We start from the raw sequence: 21,314 nt of genomic DNA, 5'->3' as shown, positions 1-21,314 counted from the left end.
TGCTTCCTGCTGCCCAGGGGGTTAGAGTGCCCAGAGATCCCCAGATTCCCTGCCTCTGGTCTATGTGACCTGTCCTGCCCCTTTAAGACTTCCAAAAAGCACCCTCCAAACCAAAACAACAACAGCAACAATGAGAGAGGGAACAGAAAAAAAAAAAAAAAAAAGGAAAAAACACGCGATTTTTTTTTTTGTACTCAGGCGCCGGTCCCAGGCACCCACTCACTGGTCCTGCTGCCCTGTCTCCCTAGCACCAGTGTCCCTGTCCCTTCAAGGCTTCCAAAAAGCACCCACCCACGAGTTCCGCAGGGAAAAACGCGCGATATTTTTTGTCCTCAGGCGCCGGTCCCAGGCACCCGCTCACCAGTCCTGCCACCCTGCCTTTCTAGCACCGGGGTCCCTGTCCCTTTAAGGCTTCCAAAAAGCATTCGCCAAAAAGAGAAAAAAAAAGGGGAAAAACGTGTGATTTCCTCCGTCCTCAGGTGCCGGTCTCAGGCACCTGTCCACCGGTCCCGCAGGGAAAAACGCGGGATATTCTTTGTCCTCAGGCGCTGGTCCCAGGCACCCGCTCACCGGTCCCACCACCCTGCCTCCCTAGCAACAGGGGCCCTGTCCCTTTAAGGCTTCCAAAAAGCACTTGCCAAAAAAAAAACTGCTGCGGTTTCTTTCCACCTGCAGGGAGCCGGGGGGGAGGGGCGCTCGGGTCCCGCTGGGCTGGGGCTTGTATCTTACCCCCTTCGCAGGGTGCTGGGTTCTTGCAGGTGTGGATGTGGTCTGGATGTTGTCCTGTGTCCTCTGGTCTCTATTTTAAGAAGATTTTTCTTTGTTATATTTTCATAGCTCTATGTGTTTTTGGGAGGAGATTTCCACTGCTCTACTCATGCCACCATCCTGGCTCCGCCCCCCTAATCTCTATATTTTTAAAATATAAAAAAAGTTTAATATTCTAATTTATCCTAGAAAGTATTAATTCCAGAAGATATGGAAAGTTAAATTAACACATTTTTTGAGAGAAATTCTCAGGGTGTGCTTGCTAAATTGAAATTTACTCCCACATAATATATTTTGATAATAGCACATGCAAATAACCAGAGTATCTGTTACATCTTGCTCATTTGGAAACATATGGAATACAAATATCATATGAGGTCTCTCTCCCCCTTGAAATCTAAATGATGTTTGCTCAAATCTCTATTCCAGAGTCTTGATCATTCTTTTTCTGTTTGCCCTGTTAGTATGATCCCAAGACAAAACACAAAACCCTTTCACAAAATGTCAAAGTAAATGAAAATTTTTATATGATTGAGATAGGTCACAAAAATTACTGCCATGAATTAGAACAATGTAAATTCATACATTAAACATTATTTTTCTTGGAAGGCCTTTTAAGGCATATCACCGGTGGGAGTCTCTCATTGTCCTGTGACCTCATATAATTGTTTGTTGTCCTTGCTTTTCTTTCTCCTCTTTTTGTTTCACATGGATGGTAAACCGTCTCCCTTTGCTGCTCATACCCATGATTTTAATACCTCAACCTTGCACCTGATGGTTCTCAACCCTGACTGTTTACAATAGCCACTGGACCTGGCCCCGGAGCTTTTGATGTGTCTCAGATGAAACCCAGGCATGGATATTTTTAAAATGCTCTTCAGATAATTCTTGAATTCAAGAGAATAATCAAGTCATTCTTCCAGATATTTCTCTTTCTATATCTAATCTTCTAAGTGTAAGTTTGTATTGTTCTTTCTATATCAACACTGACCTTCTTACTAAGAGAACTTCTAGAGCTCGATGATAAGAAAATAAAACTTACAACTTCTTATATGATCACATCTTTACAATCTGAAGGCACATAGCTCTTCTCACATTTATTTGAAGGCAGTCACAATTATTATTCTATCTTTTGGATTTTTATGCCAATTTTTGGTAATATGAATTCTGAAAATTTCTTGAATCTTTCTTATGTGTTATCCATGTGCACAATCTAATTGTTTGACTGACTTTTCCACTTGTTTTGTTTTTAGTTTTGTATCAACTTCAGCTGTGTAGAAATCTGATACCGGGTCAATTATGTGAGCTGTAATAATTCTTTACATTGCAATGACCATGGAGTAATTCCCATCTTTAAACACCATGCTTTGAATAATTTAATAAACAGTTCAGAGATTTTAAAAAATCATTGTCATGCTGCTTGTTGTCACTTAAGTCTGTAATTACAGCTTTAATCTCATTTTCTTGTGAAATCTTGTGAAACTACTTATTAGAGAGGATAAAATAGAGGCACTTAAAGTGATTGTGGATGAATGTTTGGAAAAATATATGGGTTGGATGTGTCATACATAACATGTAGGAAGAATTATATAGCCAAAATGATCAGTTTTTCACAGAGAGAAGGCATAACCTGGCAAATGAAAGTCCTCAGAATTTTCTTACTAGTCTTGCCTGTTGATTGAGAGTCTGGGATGTTCTATGAAGCTAGGAAGTAAATGATAACTAGTAGCATGTTACTGGTAATTGCCAATATTTGGATCTGGCTGTGAAAGAATAAAAAAAAAATGACTTGGCAGCAGAAGCTAAATGAACTTGACATAGTACAGGCAATTTCAAGCGAAAATTTGTGAAAATTTATTGAATTTGTTGGTTTAGGATAAATTCTCTTAAATATCTGTTGAATAAAAGAATATTAGTGTTCATCTGGCTCAGACAGGCGGCACTCACCGCGCGGGGGGCCCCGCGGGACGGGGGCCAACGGGTCGCGGGGAACGAACAGACCAGCCCACGCGCCCACCGGCCCAAGCTGAGGGGTCGCGGGCGGAGCCGAGAGGGGGCGACCGAGTGGAATCCCGCGCCGCCCTGGCCGCGCGCGGAGATCGCGAGAAGCGAAGCGGCGGGCTCCCAGGCTCCCCGAGCGCTGGGCCCCGCGCCTCAGTAGTAGCACAGTGCCGCCGCCGCCGCCTGCACGCGGGACCACGGCTGGCAGCCACAGCGCCGCGCGGTCGAGGGCCTCAGACACGCGAAGGCGCCCGGAAAGCACAAGCGGTCCCAAGTTGGCCAGCCGGAATGTGAAGAAAAACATTGCCCTGCCCGGCCTCCGTCCCGACCCCACCCAGCCGCGCTCCCACTGGCTGCCTGCCCCGCAACGCCGCGGGATCATTGGCCGCGGGGTCCGTCAGTCAGGGGCGGGCCGGTGCCGCGGCGAAGGCAGCCATTGGGCGCTCGCGGAGAAACGTTAAGTACCGTTAGTACCGTTGCTACCGTTGCTACCGTTGCGAGTGCCGGCGGGAGAGAGCGCTCCCGCGGCACCCTGCGTGCTTCGGTCCGTCGACCCTGCCCGCCGTCCCGTCTGCGCAGCGGAACCGGCGGAGACCAGATGTTGATGGACCCGCGAAGTTCTGGGCTCTCGGTGTGCTCGGCTGCGCCTTCCTCCAGATACCCGTGCGCTGGCGGCACCGACCTCGCCCCCAGCCTCGGATCGCCTCCTCGCGCCCGCTGGGCTCCCGGTGCCGTAGTTGCCCCTACTCGGCTTTCCCGCAGCAGGCGGAGGGCCAAAGCGGTCCAGGTGAGGGAGATCGACCCGGACTTCAGGCCGCTGGCCCGTCAGGACTTCAGCCAGTCGAGCTCTGCCACCTCTAGCCGGTGCCATCGGGCGGCTCGACCGGGAACCCCGATACCGCGCGGGACTGCTTTCGGCCTCGGCGGCCGCTGAGGGCAGCCGCGCAACACGTGGGGCAACCTGTCCCACGCCGACCGCATCGCTAAGGCCGTCGAGAGCTCGGCGGAGAAGCGGCTCCCGCTGCTGATCTGCGGTGGAGGGTCCAGAGCGGGACCCACGTCAGGGATGAGGGCGACAGCGACGGCCCTGCGCGCTGGAAGGTAGGTGGCCGTGGTGCGCGGCCGGACCCGGACGGGGCGCGGGGAACCTGCCCCCGCCTGAGGTCGCGGTGGAGCCGGTCAGGGGGCGGCCGTGCAAGTGGCTCGGCGGGCAGCGGGTGGCTCGGGGGGCTGGGAAGCGGCCGACGCAAGTGGTGGGCTCGCGGGGCCCGGCCGGGGTCGGGAGTCGGCGCGCCCCGCCGGAGGGGCTCCCCGGGAAGGGAGGGAGCGGAGCGGGTGTTGCCGGTGCGGACGCCCGACCGGCCGGCGAAGTTCGCCGGGACAGGAGCGTAGGGGCTCGCCGGAGCCGCTGCTGGTCAGTCCGGGCCCAGCTGGTGAGCGCGGCTGCTCTCCGCCCCGCTGCGCGCGTCCGCCCGGCCTGGAGCTGCGGCGCCGCCCTGCTCCCGCCGCCCGGGATGGGGCCGCAGGCGGAGGGGCCGGGCCGGGCCGCGCAGACGGGGAGGCCGCGGGCGTTTGCGTTTTGTGGATTTATCCGGCGGAGGCCTCGAGGGCAAGGTCCGGGCTAGCCGAAATTCAAGTGTGCCCCGCCCGGAGGAAGCGCCTTTAAAATTAAAAAATGTTTCATGAGGTGTCTCTCGTGTTTTTTACTTGGGAGTGAAGTTTCTTTCCTTTGGTCTGGGAACTGTCAGTCCATTTTCTTGTATTTAAAAGTTTGTATCTTTCTGTCATTTCGGTTTGTAATCTGCAGCTGAGTAATTTATAACTAGCCACAGAGATTCTGAGACAGGGACCGTGGGTGTAGTCAGTGTAGCGTGAGGGCCTCTGGAAAAAGACCCCTACCAAAACTCCCTATTAAACAATTAAGCAAAATCAGAGTCATGTTAATTCTCCAAAGTAAAATATCAAACTAGGAGTATAAGCACTCTTTAGTGAAGATTAGTTGAAACTAAGAAGCCAGGAGTAAGTTGACCTGGAAGGTTTGAACATCCCCCAAATAAGAAAATACCATACCTCAGCATGGCCCATGTGTTCATTGTGTCAATTAAATGAGGCTATTGTAAAATTTACTTTAGCCTGCTCAAAGGCCCAGTTTATCTTTAACTTTGCCCAGATGCTGCTTTTCCTCCTCCAGCCCCTAATCAAGTAATACATAACCTGGGCGATTAATATGGCAAGTAAACCGAGTCACAAGCAACACAGTGAAAGGCAGGAAGGATCCCATCTTAAAGATAAGATTGCATTTTAACACCCAGGAAGAAGTAAGATTCTTTGTTATTATTATTGTTAAGGTGTTACTGATATACAGCGCTATGAAGGTTTCACATGAAAACCAATGTGGTTAATACATTCACCCATGTTATCGAGTCCCCCCCATACCCCTTTGCAGTCACTGTCCATCAGTGAAGTAAGATGCCACAGATTCACTATTTGCCAAGAAGTAAGATTATTTATTTATTTACGTATTTTATTAAGGTATTATTGATATACACTCCTATGAAGGTTTCACATGAAAATCAATGTGGTTACTACATTCACCCCTGTTATCGTGTCCCTCCCATACCCCATTGCAGTCACTGCCCATCAGTGTAGTAAGATGCCAGAGTCACTGTTTGCCTTCTCTGTGCTACACTGTCTAGCCCCCGGCTACCCCCCCCCTACCATCTGTGCCAATCAAAATTCCCCTGAATCTCCTTCTCCCTCTCTCCCCACCGGCCCTCCCTCACCCCTCCCCTTTGGTAACCACCAGTCCCTTCTTGAAGTCTGAGTCTGTTGCTGTTTTGTACCTTCAGTTTTCCTTCGTTGTTATACACCACAAATGAGTGAAATCATTTGGTACTTGTCTTTCTTCGCCTGGCTTATTTCACGGAGCATAATATCCTCCAGTTCCATCCATATTGTTGCAAATGGTAGAATTTGTTTCTTTCTTCTGGCTGAGTTGTATTCGATTGTGTATATATACCACATCTTCTTTAGCCATTCATCTACTGATGGGCACTTAAATTGCTTCTGTATCTTAGCTATCGTAAACAGTGCTGCAATATACATAGGGGTGGGTATGTCTTTTTGAGTCCGAGAAATTACATTCTTGGGGTAAATTCCTAGGAGTGGAACACCGGGGTCAAATGGTATTTCTATTTTTCGTTTTTTGAGGAACTTCCATATTGCTTTCCACAATGGTCGAATTAACTTACATGCCAGCCAGCAAGTGTAGGAGGGTTCCCCTTTCTCCACATCCTCGCAAACATTTGTTCTTAGTCTTTTCGATACTGGCCATCCTAGCTGGTGTGAGGTGATATCTCATTGTGGTTTTTATTTGCATTTCCCTGATAATTAGTGATGTGGAGTATGTTTTCATGTGCCTGTTGGCCATCTGAATTTCTTCTTTGGAGAATTATCTGTTTATATCCTCGGCCCATTTTTTTAATCGGGTTATTTGCTCTTTGGGTGTTGAGACTTGTGAGTTCTTTATATATTTTGGATGTTTACCCGTTGTCGAATGTGTCGTTTACAAATATATACTCCAATACTGTAGGATGCCTTTTTGTTCTGTTGATGGTGTCCTTTGCTGTACAGCAGCTTTTAAGTTTGATGTAGTCCCATCAGTTCATTTTTGCTTTTGTTTCCCTTGCTCGAGGAGATGCATTCAGAAAAGAGGTGCTCATGCTGATATTCAGGGGATTTTTGCCTATGTTGTCTTCTAAGAGTTCTGTAGTTTCATGACTTACATTCAGGTCTTTGATCCATTTCAAGTTTACTTTTGTGTATGGGGATAGACAATAATCCAGTTTCGTTCTCTTGCACGTAGCTGTCCAATATGCAAACACCAGCTATTGAAGAGGCTGTCATTTCCCCATTGTCTGTCCATGGCTCCTTTATCATGTATGAATTGACCATATATATGCTTGGATGTATATCTGGGCTCTCCAGTCTGTTCCATTGGCTGCAGCTACGTACGGGTCCCTGAGCCTGCAGCAGCAGCCTGGGAAGCTGCCCAAGTCTGCTGATGGAAGAGGTGCAAGAGCACCTGCCCCAGACGAGGCTCAGGATGAGCAGCAGGAGGAAGAGGAGCAGGAAGCAGACTAGGGTCCTGGGGTGCCGGGTGCCTCCTGTCCAAAGGGGAAGCTCTCCTCTGCACACAGCCAGGGTACCAGCTGGGTCGTGGGCCCGATGACAGCAGCTACAGGGCCACGCAGGTGAACAGAAGAGGCAGGTTATCCCAGGTTCCCCCCGTTATCCTGCTTCCACCCTGTCCTCACTACCCTCTGTGCTCCTGGTCCTGTGCAGAGGATCCTGTCAATCACCGTCACCCATGGGGTCCCTGTCATGGTGAGGCGCATGAGCATCACCCACTCACAGAGGAGGAAATTGGGTCCCAGAGAGGGAGGGGAATCACCCTTGAGCCTGACAGGACTGTTCGGTGGTGGAGCAGAATCCCAGCCCAACCTGTCTTTATTACTCCCCCACACCCAACATGGCCCGAAGCTTCCCTGAGGCTGGGGAGCAGCCCACCCCTTGCGAATGGCCCCAGGCCAGAAACTTACCTGACTCTGGCCCCTAAGTTTAAATGTTGCGGGACCTGAAGAACAAGAGTCCCTTTCTGCCGGCCCTCTGGCCTGGGGGCTCCAGCTGGCAGGACAGGGTGTAGCTGCAGGACAGAGGGGCACCTGTGAGTCCCTGGAGCCACATGTCAGGGGCCCTTCTCCCAGAGCCTGCCAGCAGCTAGAACCCACACGTGACTCCTGCCATCCTCACCTCTCTTCCTCATCCAGGGTCTCCACAGCCTGGAAGAAGGATCTGAAGTGCTCCTCGGGTTCGAGGTGATGCGTCATGGCCACGTACTTGTGTATGAGCATCTCACGTACGATGGTACTTTCCTGAAGCAGAGGAAGGACAGGATGCACGCAAGGAGGGGCGTGAGGAGCGGAGCACTGGGATGGTCCCTTATCTTTGCTCAAGTGGGAACCCGCCTTCCCTCTGATGCTATCCAGCCCTGCCTGTTTCCACTGTTGGGTCTCTAGCTCCTCCTCCAGGAAGGCGGTCTTGATGCCACCCCCATCCCCCACCCGACAAAGCCTTGAGTGTCCTCAGCTCTGGGCGTGCTAACTTTCTCAAGACATGTCAGACTCAGGGGTTGGGCCGGACAGGGTCCTGCCCAGGGGCTCTGCACCCCCCACCCCCACTTTCTGTGGTGGGGTGTTACAGTAGCTCAACTCTGTCTTTCTCATCCTGTCACCCTGGAAGGCACCAAGGCAGCCAAAGTGCATCAGAAACAGCCCCCTGCACCCAGAACGAGGCCCAAACCTCCCCACCCTTTCTCAAGTTGGAGGACCACTGGGGCCCTCCAGGTGACAGGCCTGCCAGAAACAGCACCCAGACCTAGGCCAGGAGGAGGAGGTACTGGACTGGGGAGCTGAGGCCAAGCTTCCCATGCAACTCTCTCTGATGACTCTGTGATGACACGGAGACTGAGGCCTCAGGCAGGAAGGCATGGGCAGCCCCTTCCTGTACTTCCTGCCTTGAAGGAGCAACATCCCTCCCCGTGGGCATGGCCTGATGGAGAGGCCATCCTGCTCAGAGGCTGCAGACTGTAGCCCTCAGCCCCACCTGCCCTGGGGCCAGGAGCTGCGCTTAAGGGAGGGTGGGGTCCTTCTGTCTGCCCTCTCCAAGGAGCCCAGCCCCTGGGGTGGAGGGGAGACTCCCAAGAGGCAAGTGGCCTGGTGCTGAGAGCTCCGGCTCACTAGGGTCTCTCTCTTCTTCAAAGCTCACCATCCTGCACACCCTGTGCCCCTCTGGGCTCACTGACATCATTGTGTTCCAGGGGTTTCTCTAGGACGAGCAGGCCAGCCATGAACAATCCATAGAAGGGGACCATGCTGTGCCACTGGGGTGGGGAGGTGCCCTGTCTACCTCAGGGGCGCCCGTAGAGCCTCCACTGAACCCCTCACTCGCAGCCCCTAGCTCCCCTTGGACCACCCCTGCTTCCTTCCACACCCTCCCTTCACCCTGCTCTCCCCTCCTGTCCCTCCCAGGGCTGGCTTTTGGCCAATCCCAAGACCTGTGGTCCCTGCACCCATCCTCCAACTTCTCTCTATACCCAGCTGCTCTCTCCCTCCTGGTCACCCCAGTGCTGGCAGTTCAGGGCTGGTGGCGCCAGCAGCAAGTGCAGGGTCGCCCCCACTGCCATGACCCTGGCCAGGCCACTCTCACCTCCTGCCTATCCTCAGATCCCCGGAGGAAACGATGCTGTTGCATCACCATGGAGGTCGCCTCCTGCAAGGTCCGGGACACTCAGGTGCTCATGCTCCCCTCCCACATGGCCTCCCACAAACCAGACCTTCGTTGGTGGATGCCTCGCCCGAGTCCCCTGGTACTGTGCTGTTCCCACCTCCAGCAGGCTCTCAGCTGAGGGTGAATGCAGCTCCAGCACACACTCATACTCATGGGTGTCCTTGGGCCGCGGCCGGCCTCCCTGAGAGGCTTCCTCACTTGCAGAGGATCAGGGGAGTTCCGTCTGCCTCCCAGGGTGCCCTGAGCACTCACTGTCACCTGGCTATCACCACGGCTCCCCTCACACGACCAGGTGGGATGGGCACAAAGCTAAAGGCCATCTTGTGCTCCCTGGACCTTGCTCACCTGGGAGTCCCGCACCCCAGGGTGACAACCTTCCATGACCAGATGAGGAGCCTGAGGCCTCAGAGGGGTAGTGATGGGCTAAGGGGGCCCTAGGGAGGGGCCGACCTTGCTCAGCCATAGGCCCCACCCCTGCTGCCAGCCCAGTACCAGCCCTGACCAGGAGCCTGTCTTCTGGGTCCTCACTGGATGTCAGGCCCCCAGTCAAGTGGAGCCAGGGAGGGAGACAAACAGGACACCTTGGGGGCCGGGCGGAGCCTACTTCTCCCATCAGCTGTCCCCTCTCACCATGCACACCTCGAGTCAGCCCCTAGGCTGGGCCACAGCACTGCAGAGGGCTTGCCCCAAGGATCCCCTCCCTCCAGACCTCTAGCCTCCATTTACCTTGAGGAGCTACTTCTGGTTAAGCCACTTCTCCTCTATTAGCCTCTTATGCATCCTGGAGCTCTTCCGAAGGGGAGGAGAGAGGAGGGAGACATGTGGCCAACATGTGGAGGCTTTGGGGGTGTTGGACCCCTTTTCCACTAGCCTGCATGAGGCTTTCCACCATGGCTCTTAGCCCTGGGGAATCTGAGGCCTGCAGTTCTCCTGGGGGCGGATTTACTTTGGGACAGGTGGCTGTCCTTTGGGCAGGGACCTCCTGCTGCAGAACACATGCTGAACATCTCCCATTGGCTTCAACCCACACCTGACGAAGAAACCCGATTCCTGAGGGGGAACCGCTGGCCTAACCCACGGGAGCTCTGAGAGCCCACCATCCTGTAAGCCCCTGTCCCCAGGGTCTGCCGCCTCTCAGGAGCCCCAGCAGACTGAGAGGACACTGCCAGACCTAGGGGTGGTGTCTCTGGTCCACTCAGGTGATCTGGTCCCCTCAGGTGACCTGGTCCCAGTGACAGGACTACCTACCAGGAAACATGTCCCCAGGTGCATTGCAGACGACTCACAGCAGGGCTCTGCAGGGCCAAAAGAATGGCGTGGAGGGACGCAAAATTCTCGAGGTCCAGACACTCCTGGGACGGAAGACAGAGCTGAGAATGTGGCCTGCTTCTGACCCCCTATGAACTCCTGTCCTTAAGGAGGCAGACATCCAGGGAGCCCAGCACACCCAGGACCTGTTGAGCAGCCCTCCTGGGTGGAGGACTGTATCTCAACCCAAGGAAGGGGCCAGGGATGGCTGTCCCACCCCCAGGGCCTGCGAGTCCAGGTCAGCACGCCCCTGGCAGGAGGGGCCCAGGGACCGGGCAGGGTCAGACTGTAGTCCTCCATCCTGAGAGTTGGCCAAGGAGGGGAGAAGGTCCCAACATGCCAGGATGGACCCTGGGTGCTGTTCTATGGCACACCTTGGCCATCTGAATCCAGAACTCTACCACTTGGGCCCTGTCCCGCGCCGTCATGCCTGGGGCCCCGAGGCAGGAGGAGATGACCAGGTTGGCTGCGTCATCAAATTGTTTTATGATCTTATTGACGCTGGGGGCCAGGTGCTCAACGTTTCCATTATATGACTGGCTCCTGTAGCGGGTCATGTGGTCGGGCACTGCCACTTTGGTGAACAGTTCCTGGGGATAGCAAGGGGGGATCATTTAGCTGTGTCCACAGTGCCCCTGGGCCCAGGCAGTTACCTGTCAGAGCTGGAGCCCAGGCCACTGAGGATGTGGTGTGAGCCTTATGGCAGTCCAGGCTTTGGACTCCATCCACTGAGGCACCCAGGAACGGATGCACTGGACCCCACAGTGGTGGGGAACAGAGGGGTTCACTGAGAACAGGCATCCTCCCTCACCTTGTCCCTGCAGCACAAGGCAGCTCAGGCCTGCATGTCCTGGGGCATCTGCCTCCCATTCTGTCACCCCGTGGATCCCGCTACCCACTCAGGTGCAGTTACCCCTAAAACAACTCCAACCAGGCCTTTGTTGTTGTCTGTGTCTCCCATGCAGTCAGGTACATGGCAGAGGCCTCTGAAGTGTGGAGGCTGTGGAGGCCTGCCAGGCCAACGGCCTGAGGACCTAATGCCATGGCAGCACCTCTCTCAGCACCCCTCTACTACACTGCCCCTCCCACCCCAGCCAGGCCCTGCCCACCTTCCCTCTGCTATTTCTCATTGGTCCGCAAGGATCCCTAAGTGCCAGCCCTACTGTCCCTGTGGTCAGTGAAGGCTTGGGGGTGAGGAGAGTTTCTCAGGGCACATGGTGGGAAGGTGGCACGTCGGCCCAGATCACAGGAGTGCACATCGGGACAGCAGGTCTGGGGCAGCCCATGGCACAGGGAAGGTCCACCCCAACTTCGATCCTGCTCCACTCACCGCATACATCAGGGTCAGCTGCTCGGCCACCAGGCGGGGGGGGAATGCCAGGATGGTGGACTCTGGAGCTGGCTCTGCCTCTGCCAGGCCCGGTACCATTCTGGCAGGTGCCCTGGGCCCTGTGCCCGAGGGCTCATAGGGCTCAAGCTCAGGGCTTGGCGGTGGGGCTGAGGGCACTGCTGTGACATCCTCCAGCTCTTCAGGGGCTGAAACAGATGACACTGGCTGCAGCTCCAGCACAGGGGTCTCAGGGAGCTCCTGAACTGGTTCTAGCCATGAAGCCAGCCCTCCCTTTGTCTCTCGAGCCAGCTGCGTCTGCCGTGGTTCTGGGGCAGGGAGGACACAGAGAAAGGGACACCCCAGGGCTGATTCCCCGCACCTTACAATGACAGAAAAGCCCTCACTGTGTTGAAGGCAATCCCTGTCCGGGAAGCCCACCCTAAACGGTTCCCTGGCTGCAGCCCCTCACCTTCCAGCTCTGCCACAGTGGGCCCCAGGTGCTCCTCCTGGGCCAAGTGGTGGAGGACTTGGCCCTCTGGGATGGATGAAAGCTGGCTGCCATGGAGGATGCTGGGCACATGCTCTGGGGCTCCCAGGCACGGCGCCTAGCCTGGCCCATTCTGGGGCTGGGGGAAGGCATGGGAGTGGAAGAGTGAGAAGCCTGGTCTTCCCAGCCACACTGCCCTCCCAGCCCACCCTTGTGTGGGCCTGGCCACTCTGCATTCCCCTGCCTGTCCAGGCAACTGCTCCTCCCCCTTCTTGACCCTGTGTGTCCTGGGACCCCATCCTTTCCCATCCTCCCAAAGAGGAAGTCCCTAGTCAGCAGCCCGCCTGTGGGAATCCAAAGATTGGTCACCTGCTGGGTTCTGAAGGCTCATGGGGCTCCACCTCAGGGCCTGAGACCACTCCTGGGTTGTCCCAGATGCTCACCGCACCGGGTATGGTGGGCTCTGGACCTGGAGCTGGCTCTTCCAGGCCCGGTGCCAGTCCAGTAGGTGCTGTGGGCCCCAGGGCTGAAGCAGGTGACACCGGCCATAGCTCCAGCATAGGGGTCTCTCGTGCTGTCCTCATTCTCCATTTCTTCCTCACACTTGTCCAGGGAACCCTCCGCCTGCAGACCTTATTCCCACGGAGAGTTGACTCCTCTTCATGCTGAAGGGGGCAGGGGGCATATCGTCAGCAGGAAACCCAGGAACCACCAGGATGAGGGAGGTTTGCAGCCACCCGAGAGTCCCCAGCCCCCTGGGGTGCAATCAAGGAGAGGGAAGGGGTGCCCCCAGGCAATGAGATTCCAGGCCCTCTGGAGTGGGACTGTCGACCACTCTCGTGGGGAAGCCCTGGGAGGGCCCTGGCAGGTTGCCAGGTTTGGAACGGGTCCTGAGTGTAGACAGCCTGCCCCAGGCCTAGGGAGATGGAGTAGGTGTGAATCCATCCACCAGCAACTCCACGCTCCCCAGGGTGGAGTTCCGAAAAGCCAGTGCCTAGTAGCTTGGGAGGTGCCACCCGGGGCTGCCTGGACCTCTCCTCGGGGAAATGTGGGCCTCAGTCCCTGCCCCTGACATCAGGGACACAGGGCCATCTGCATATGACTGGTCACTGAGGGAAGGAGAGGACACACCCTGGGCTCAGGACTAACATGTGGGTGGAAGTACCTGGTCCCAACACTCACCTCCATGTCCTGAATGATGAGAGCAGAGGTGTGACACTGACTGCCCCACCAGGGGGCCACCACCTCACAACATGCTGGCACCCAGGAATGGCCCCCCTCCTCCCCAGCCTTCAGTCCTGCCCATACCCCACACCCACCACACACACACAGAAGGGGTGGAGGTGAAGGTCATCCCGGGATGGGTCACACTTGGGGCCTGGACCTGGAGTGGCCTGCTCTGGGCAGCCCTGTGTTACCTCGGGGTTCCTTGGACAACACGGACAGAGGCATTGGAGGTGGTCTCTGAGCCAACGCCCACAGCGAGCAGGAAGACTGTCCCTCTTTGCTTCCCTGACTTCCATGCCTTCAGAAGGGTCTGCACAACAAGACCGTATGTTGCTCTGTCGAGCGTCTCCGGTCAAGTGAGCAGGACTGGGGTCTGTGTCCAGGAACTGGGCACCGGGTCACTATTCAGGTTCTACTGGGCATGTCATCAGTGACATCACTTCCTGAAGGTTCCATTTCATGGGCCCCTCCCTGCATTCAAACACACCCACATGCCCCTCTGGGCTGCTGACTGCCCATCCTGGCCCCCTTGCCATGCATGACTACACAAATCTCCACCAGAGCCCTCCCCTTGCTCTTTGGCAATGTCACTAGGGTCCCAGCTCTGAGGAGACGAGCTGAGCTCAGACCTCTTTTTCTCACCAGTTCCCTGTCCTGATGAACCCACAGTGCCTCCCAGGAGCTACCCAATGTCCCAACCTGCACAGGCAGGGTCATGCCAGACATTTCTCCCTAGGGACATCCTCAGGGATATATGGATGACACCTCCAACTCCTGGGGGCTGGTGTCATGTGTGTCTGACACACAGGCTCAGAGATGGAACAATGCCAAGCAGGCTTGACATGGGGTGTGGAATACCACGCAAGTCAGGCCCGGGTTCGGGCCATGAGATCTTGAGCAAGTCATCCCCCCTCTAGGCCATTTTCAGGTGTGCACCTTGAAGGGGTGGCAATGACAGGAGACCCAGGTGTTGTCATCTACTCCCAAGGCATCCACCTACCAGAGGTCTCCATTCTCTGAGGACCATACCCAAGGGCCTCCCGTTGACATATGTGATGGGCATCCTTGTATGGTGAACCCAGTAATCCCTCCTAGGAAGCACATACCCTGCGACCACTGCATGGTGTGAACAGCACAGCCAAGGGGGTGTGCTGTCACAGCCACATTGCATGACAAGCAGTTACTTCCCCACTTTTCATACTTTCTGTACAAAAGGGTCCTGACACTGCCCAGGGCAGTGAGCTTGGTAGCCCATATCAGTGTGTATGTGTCATGGCTTCTACGCACATATTCTATTTCCCAGACATAAGGGGGAGGGGTTTGGATGCAGCAAGAAAATGGATACGTTCATCCATTTTGTTCACGGTGTGACATATTTACGGAACAAATGTCATGGTTAAGATCACAGAATTAAGTAGCTACTAGCTCATTTTCAACATCCAGCTTTAACCACTTGGTAGGCATTTGACTGCGGATGAGTCACTGACCTTGGTAGCACAGTTTCTCCACCTGTCCCTTGGCTGTGATCATAGGATCTTGATTACGTGAGGTCACAGAGAGCATTGAAGGAGTTACCCTGGGAAGAAGGCTTGGAAGGCCTGGCACATCACAAGTGCTTCATCTAGTTAGTATAAATCTATTGTTACATTCCTCTAAACTGTAAGCTCCAGAGGGCACAGAGCTAAGGGGTCAATGCAGAATTTCCAGAACCTCCCACGTAGCCATAGTCCACTTACAGATCAATGGTTGTAACCAGTGCAGGGCCTTACAACCTCCAGGACAAGGGGTGGAGAGGAAATAGCCATTCTGTCCTCCCGTCCATTCCTGATATGAACTGGTCTGGCATCTGCCAAGCACCAAAAACCCACTCACGGAATTCCTGCTAGAAGGGGCGGGTAGGGGAAGGAGAGCACCATCCGCGGCTGGACGAGATGGATGGTGCTGAGCCTGGCTAGTGACCATAACAAATAAAAGCCTTTCTACCTGCCCTTTCCCTTGACTGATTTCGGTTTTGCAGTCTCATAGGGGGACTTGCCCTGGCCTGGGAACATCTCTCCCTCCAAGGCTATATCTGGCATAGTTGGCAGGATCTGGTGAACCTGAAATCGGTCCTCATGGTTCCCTGTTGGTGCGGACTGCTCCTATAGATGGTGAGGAGGTACTCTTAGTTCCCTAGAGGCGGTGGGGATACATCTGGGAACACCCCTAGGGATGGCAGGGATTCCCCAGGGGATTCCTGTGTGGGTGGTGAGGCTTCACCTGGAGATCCCACAGTGGAGATGGTGTCCATGGCAAGTGCCTCCTGGAGAAGTGACCCTCTCCCCAGAATCTGGGGAAAATGGGGACCCTGGAGGTAGTGGAGTCAGTCCCGTGTAAAATGGGGGACTCGGGAACTGAGTGGCCATAACGTGGCAGGAAAAGTGGGGTGGTTGTTTCTCACAGCATTAGAAAGGGTTACTAATGAGAGAAATGCCCTCCAGTGGCAAGCGTCCAGGAAGATGAGTTGTGGGGTGGTCTGAGAAGGGAAAGAAAACTGAGGTCACACTGCTGAGAGACACACTGGTGGCAAGGGAGGGGGCAGCACAAAATGGTGGCGGAGGGGGAGAGGGTGGGGGTCGAGGACGGGGTGGTGCCTTCAGCCAAGCACATGGCAGGCTAGGAGGTGCAGGGGACAATGGCAGGGTGAGGCTGAGGACAGAGCTGTTGCTGAGCCTGCTGCCTGAGGCACCAACCCTCCCATATTGAAGGCCTACCCAGTTTGTTAGGCAAATAAAGATGCAACAACCTCAGGTTCCTCGCTGAGTGGAGCAGACCCCACCCCACTGTGGAGCACTCCACGCTCCATGCCTATACCCAGGCTGAGCTGGAGCCTCCGCCTACATGGCCTTTGCATCTTTGGAGTTCAGGAGTAGAGGGCATTGTTCTGTCAGGGTCAGAAATGAGTAAAGTGGCTTCCCTGACTCGACTCACCCATCTCTCTGGCATAGGATACAAAATGCCCGTGAGCACCAGGGAATGATGTACTTTTGGATTGCCAGACTGCAGCCCTAAGGGCAGTTTGGCCTAATCAGGGTGAGTTGCTGTCTTTCCCTGCTAGTTGGAAAACATGCAGCACTCCAGCAGGTGCTGGGGAGCTGGGCATGGAAAGTGTCAGCTGTTATGTGGACCGACAGGGCCCCTGTGAGGGGTTGTTCACCAGAGGAATGAGGACTCTGGTGCTCCCTACAGCTCTTCCATCCTTCTCTGGGTCCCTAGTGACTGTTCTTGCTCCTCCACGTAGGAAAACCCGTAAGTGAGGTCACTCCTGCTGCTCAGATCTGGGGGAGGCTGAAATCAGAAGAGCTCAGAAGGTAATATGGTCTGTGACTGAAAGAAGAGGTTTACAGGGCCCTGTGAAGGTCTCGAGGACCCAGACTATGGGTTGATTTGATAAAGGCGGAGGCAGTGAAAGAAATATTCCATGGAGAGCCCAGTAGAATCTTCCTAGAACTGTGGCACCAATTAAAGCCAAAGCAGCGGTTCAAGCCTCTGACGTACAAGACACGGAAGCCAGAGGCAAAGCCCCTCTTCTGGCCCATGTGCCTGCAGGACTTCCTGGGTCCCTGACCACACAGGAGGGTGATTGGGGATTGCCCCCACCTTGTGGGTGCGGTGAGGACTGAAGGCCACATTGTAGAGGAATGCAGGGAACAGGGCTGAGCCACCCTTCGTAGAAACTACGTGAGGCTAACATTCCTGGACCCTACCCTAAGTTAGATAACTAGAAGTAAATGACCCCCCTGGGGTCGAATCTCATGATAAGTCACATAGGAATGCTTGTGCAAAGGTCAGGCACCTGGTGTATCCCTGTTCCAATTTTATTGGCCAAAGTATAGAATGTGTTTCAAATTCATTGGTTGGGGTAATGTGCAGGCTCTGGTGCGATGACTGTAGGAATCCCATATAAACCATACCTAAAGTTGCTTGGGGGTCGGCAGCTCGGACTCGGCCTGCGTGTCAGGGGTGGTGCTGTCGACTCCAGCTTGCTGGCTGAATAAAGGCTTTGCTTGGATTTTCATCTCCATGTCCGTGTGTCTTGTTCTCTGGGAAACCCCGGAGTCCTGGACCCTAACACACATGACATGTACAATTAACAATTCACTGGTCCCCAGTGAATGTACAATGTGTTCTGGCACTGGTGGAGAGTGGAACTGAATGTTCTGTGATTTATGGTAACCCTGAGTGGTTTCCTGGGACTCCTACTGTGATAGATGCTCGGGGGTAAGGCAGTTAGAGTGAAGAAAGCCCAAAATACATTGGGAATGGGGCATTTACCCCCAAAGCAGTACACTGTGTATATTTCTCCAATCCCTGAATATATTTTGGGGTTGGATACCCTGCAGGGCCTGTGGTTACTGACCACTGCAGGTGAGTTTAGACTGAGGATATGTGTGGTAAAGGCAGCTCGGAGGGGACTTGCACTCGCCCATAGCTGTCTGTACCTCGGCAAGTGACAAATACTAAGCAGTATGTATTGCCAGGGGGCACAAAGAAATCGGAGAAACTCTACAGGAGCTGGAGAAGGTGGACATCATAATGTGCACTCATAGTCCTTTTACTTCCCTGGTGTGACACATCATGTTGAGGTCCTTGCTAATGCTTTCTTCTCTATTGACTTAACACAGGAGAGCCAGTAACAGTTTGCCTTCATGTGGGAAGGCTGGCTGAGGATGTTCGATGTCTATCTGCAGGGACATCTCTGCAGTCCCATATGAGTCATGGATTTGTAGCCCAGGACTTGGCAGCATGGGAGAAACTGCCAACAGTGAACCTGTTTCATTATCTTGATGACGTTATGCTCACATCTGATTCTCTTCCAGATCTACAAGGTGCAGTACCTAGAGTGCTGCAGCATCTACAGGAGAAAGGATGACAGGAGGGACAGAAGTTGAGACCAGCTATCCCTTTCTGCCTGGCCTCCTGGTTGGCTGCTGGTGGCAGAGGGGGATCTGTGATGTAAGTCTGGGGAGAGGAAATCCCAGGGCAAAATACCTTTAACAACAGAAATCAGTCAAAGGAAGAAATAAAGTTTAAAATTCATTTATTGCTTACAAACTGCAGTCTGTGGGCTTCTCTCTTTCCTGCTCCAGCAGAAGCAAAAGCAGCCCTCCCCGTCTCCTCTCAGGTACAGCCGATAAGCCCTCCATTGCGCAGGAAATTACCCATTGGTATGGAGATGAACTCCTCTCCACCCCTGAGGAATGATACAAATGCACTAAACCATATTTCTTTCCACCTCTGATTGCCTACTGATATGGAGATGTACTAAAACCAGGCAAGATATATTGGAAATATTACAGTTTTACCCACTCATGAGCTCTGGTGGAAGATTCTATAAAGGTCCAGGCAGAGATGCCCTGTGAGCAGATGAAAATGTAGAGCCAAAGGAGGGCTATCTGGAAATAAGTGGAAGAATCTAAGAAGGGAGGGACTTGGTTGGAAAAAGACCACACCAGGCAGTAATCATAGAGATATTCTGAGGCCTTAATGGGAGGCCAGAAGAGGAGACCAGAGCCGCCTATTCTGGCCCCAGAGGGGAATTGGGGCTAAGCGGCAGCTGTGGAGCTGGATTTCAGTCAACCTGAGTACCTTTTCCTACAGCTGGAACTGGGGGGAGAATGGAAAAACAGGGACAAGGGGCATGCCCCATGGCGTCAGGGAGGAGAGTTCCCTTCCAGGCAAAACGCACCCCCCACGGACCCACCAAAGCTGCTTTTCTGCCCCAACCCTCCCTTTACCAGAACCCCCACCTTCCAGGCAGCTGGCTAAGCAACCCATTAAGGCCATCTTCCTAACTCATAAATGAACCCTTCTGTTCCATGGGTTCTTGTTAATGGAGTCAAAGAATGAACTTGGCAAACACTCAAAAGTAGGAGAGCAAGAATGAACTTGGCCAACACAAAAGTAGGAGAGCAATGGAGAGGCTTTTATTTAGAGATGAAGCGTGAGGACAGAGCTCCTGGCTCATGCTGGGAGGGGCCAAGAGAGTCCAGGGTGGTGCGTTTTGTAGGGCATTTATAGGCGGTTGAGAGACAAAGGGCTAGGGATGCAGACCTGCTAAGTGGTCCCAAAGTGTTTATCTTTGAGGAGACATTAAGTTTCTTATCGGTCTTCTGCAAAATTAGCTTAACACAAGAAATGTACTGCTCTGATTCTCTCAGGATAGCAGCTTCTTGGTCTCGGAGCATATCATCCAAGACGGCCTGCTCTACTTTCAAGGTGGGCTGAGTTATTGTCTGTCTGTTAACGAGTATGTTAAGAAACTTACTTTTTAACATCATGGGTTTTAAAATGCAATCTTATCTTTAAGATGGAATCCTTCTTGTTTTTAACTACATACATGACTGGGCTTGTTTGCTGAAATCAATTGTCCAGGTTGCGTATTATTTTATTAGGGCTGGAGGAGGAAAAGCAGCATCTGAGTAAAGTTAAAAACATAAGCTGGGTCTTTCAGCAGGCTCAGGTAAATCTTACCATAGTATGACTTAATTGACACAATGAGGACTTGGGTTATGCTGAGGTATTTGCTTATCTGGGGCATAGTCAAACATTCTAGGCCAAGTTCTCCTGGCTTTTTAGTTTTAACTTATTTCACTGAAGAATGCCTATAACTCTCAGTTTGATATTTTTACCTTAGAGAATTAATGTGACTGACTTTGCTTAATGTTTAACATGGAGTTTCATAGGGGTTTCTTTGCACATTGTTACATTGTTCTGACTGTGATTAACCTGCTTTTCTTCCAGAGGCCCTCACCCTACTCTGTCTAAAGCCACAGCCCCTGTCTCACTTCCAACCCAAGTATTTGCAAAGATGAGTAAGAATTTGTTCATTTGAACAAATCCCCTAGGTGACAGGCGCACAGGGAAAATTTCCACTTTGCTCTGCATCCCACTCCCCACCCACCAGGCATGCTCTGGGGAGTAATTTATTAGGAAGAGGCCCTGGGCCCACAGAAGCAAGCAGCTGTCACCCAGCTCCCAGCAGGGCAAGTGGGCTGGTTGGCCTCAAGAAGGACATGGGGACTGTGTCAGTTGAATTGTTGAAGAAAATCCCTCTAGATTTCTACGTCACATGGATCACTCACATTCCACCAGATGCCAGTTGAGACAGAGACCAGAGTAGGGTGAGGGCCTCCAGAAAAAAGTAAAGCAAGATAATCACAGGAAAATGTTAACAATGTGCAATGAAACCCCTACCAAAACAAATAATTTGCAACCTGTGTGATTTAGCAAGCAAGCCCAGTAATAAACAAGTAGTAAAAACAGGAAAGATTCCATCTTACAGATAAGATTGTGAGCACCTCACTGATAAGGTCTTTGGAGCAGAATCCTGTAAGGAAGGGCATTCCTGTTAGGGCTGCGCTTCCAGTGATGAGGGCGGAGGTGGGGAGGGGAAGAGCCTCCTATTTTTCGGATGTCTTGTTCATCATTCAGACTATGAATAATTGACTCCAAGCACATAAACAATACGGCCTTAAAGAAGGCACGGGTTCAGGTATGTAGAAAGGCTAAATGTGGCTGATTAATGCCAATGGTAACTATTATTAGGCCGAGTTGACTTGAAGTTAATAAAGCTGCAATTTTTTTATGTCGTTTTGGGTAAAGGGTGCAAATAGCTGTAAACAGAGTTGTGGTAGCTCCTAAACATAAAGTTACTGTTCGAATTATTTTACTGTTTTCTATTAGAGGGTAAACTTGCATTAAAAGAAATATCCCTGCAACAGCTATTGTACCAGAATGAAGCAGTGCTGATACTGGGGTTGGCCCTTCCGTAGCAGAAGGAAGTCAGGGATGTAGGCCAAATTG

General features: G+C 53.0%; 1 protein-coding gene across 1 annotated transcript in view; it reads left to right on the top strand.

Moving 5' to 3' along the window:
- The first annotated feature begins 3,704 nt into the window (after positions 1–3,704).
- LOC140845103 (ADAMTS-like protein 3) overlaps positions 3,705–21,314 on the top strand; it is a 112,753-nt gene continuing 95,143 nt past the window's right edge. Inside the window, exon 1 of the mRNA XM_073218857.1 lies at positions 3,705–3,870. The gene's annotated coding sequence lies outside the window, so the exon portion shown is untranslated. The remainder of the gene's footprint in view (positions 3,871–21,314) is intronic.

The sequence above is a fragment of the Manis javanica genome, chromosome 12 (genome assembly GCF_040802235.1).
Source record: "Manis javanica isolate MJ-LG chromosome 12, MJ_LKY, whole genome shotgun sequence".
NCBI lineage: Eukaryota > Metazoa > Chordata > Mammalia > Pholidota > Manidae > Manis > Manis javanica.
Note: the sequence above shows the minus strand (reverse complement) of the source record. Positions and strands in the feature narration are given on the sequence as shown.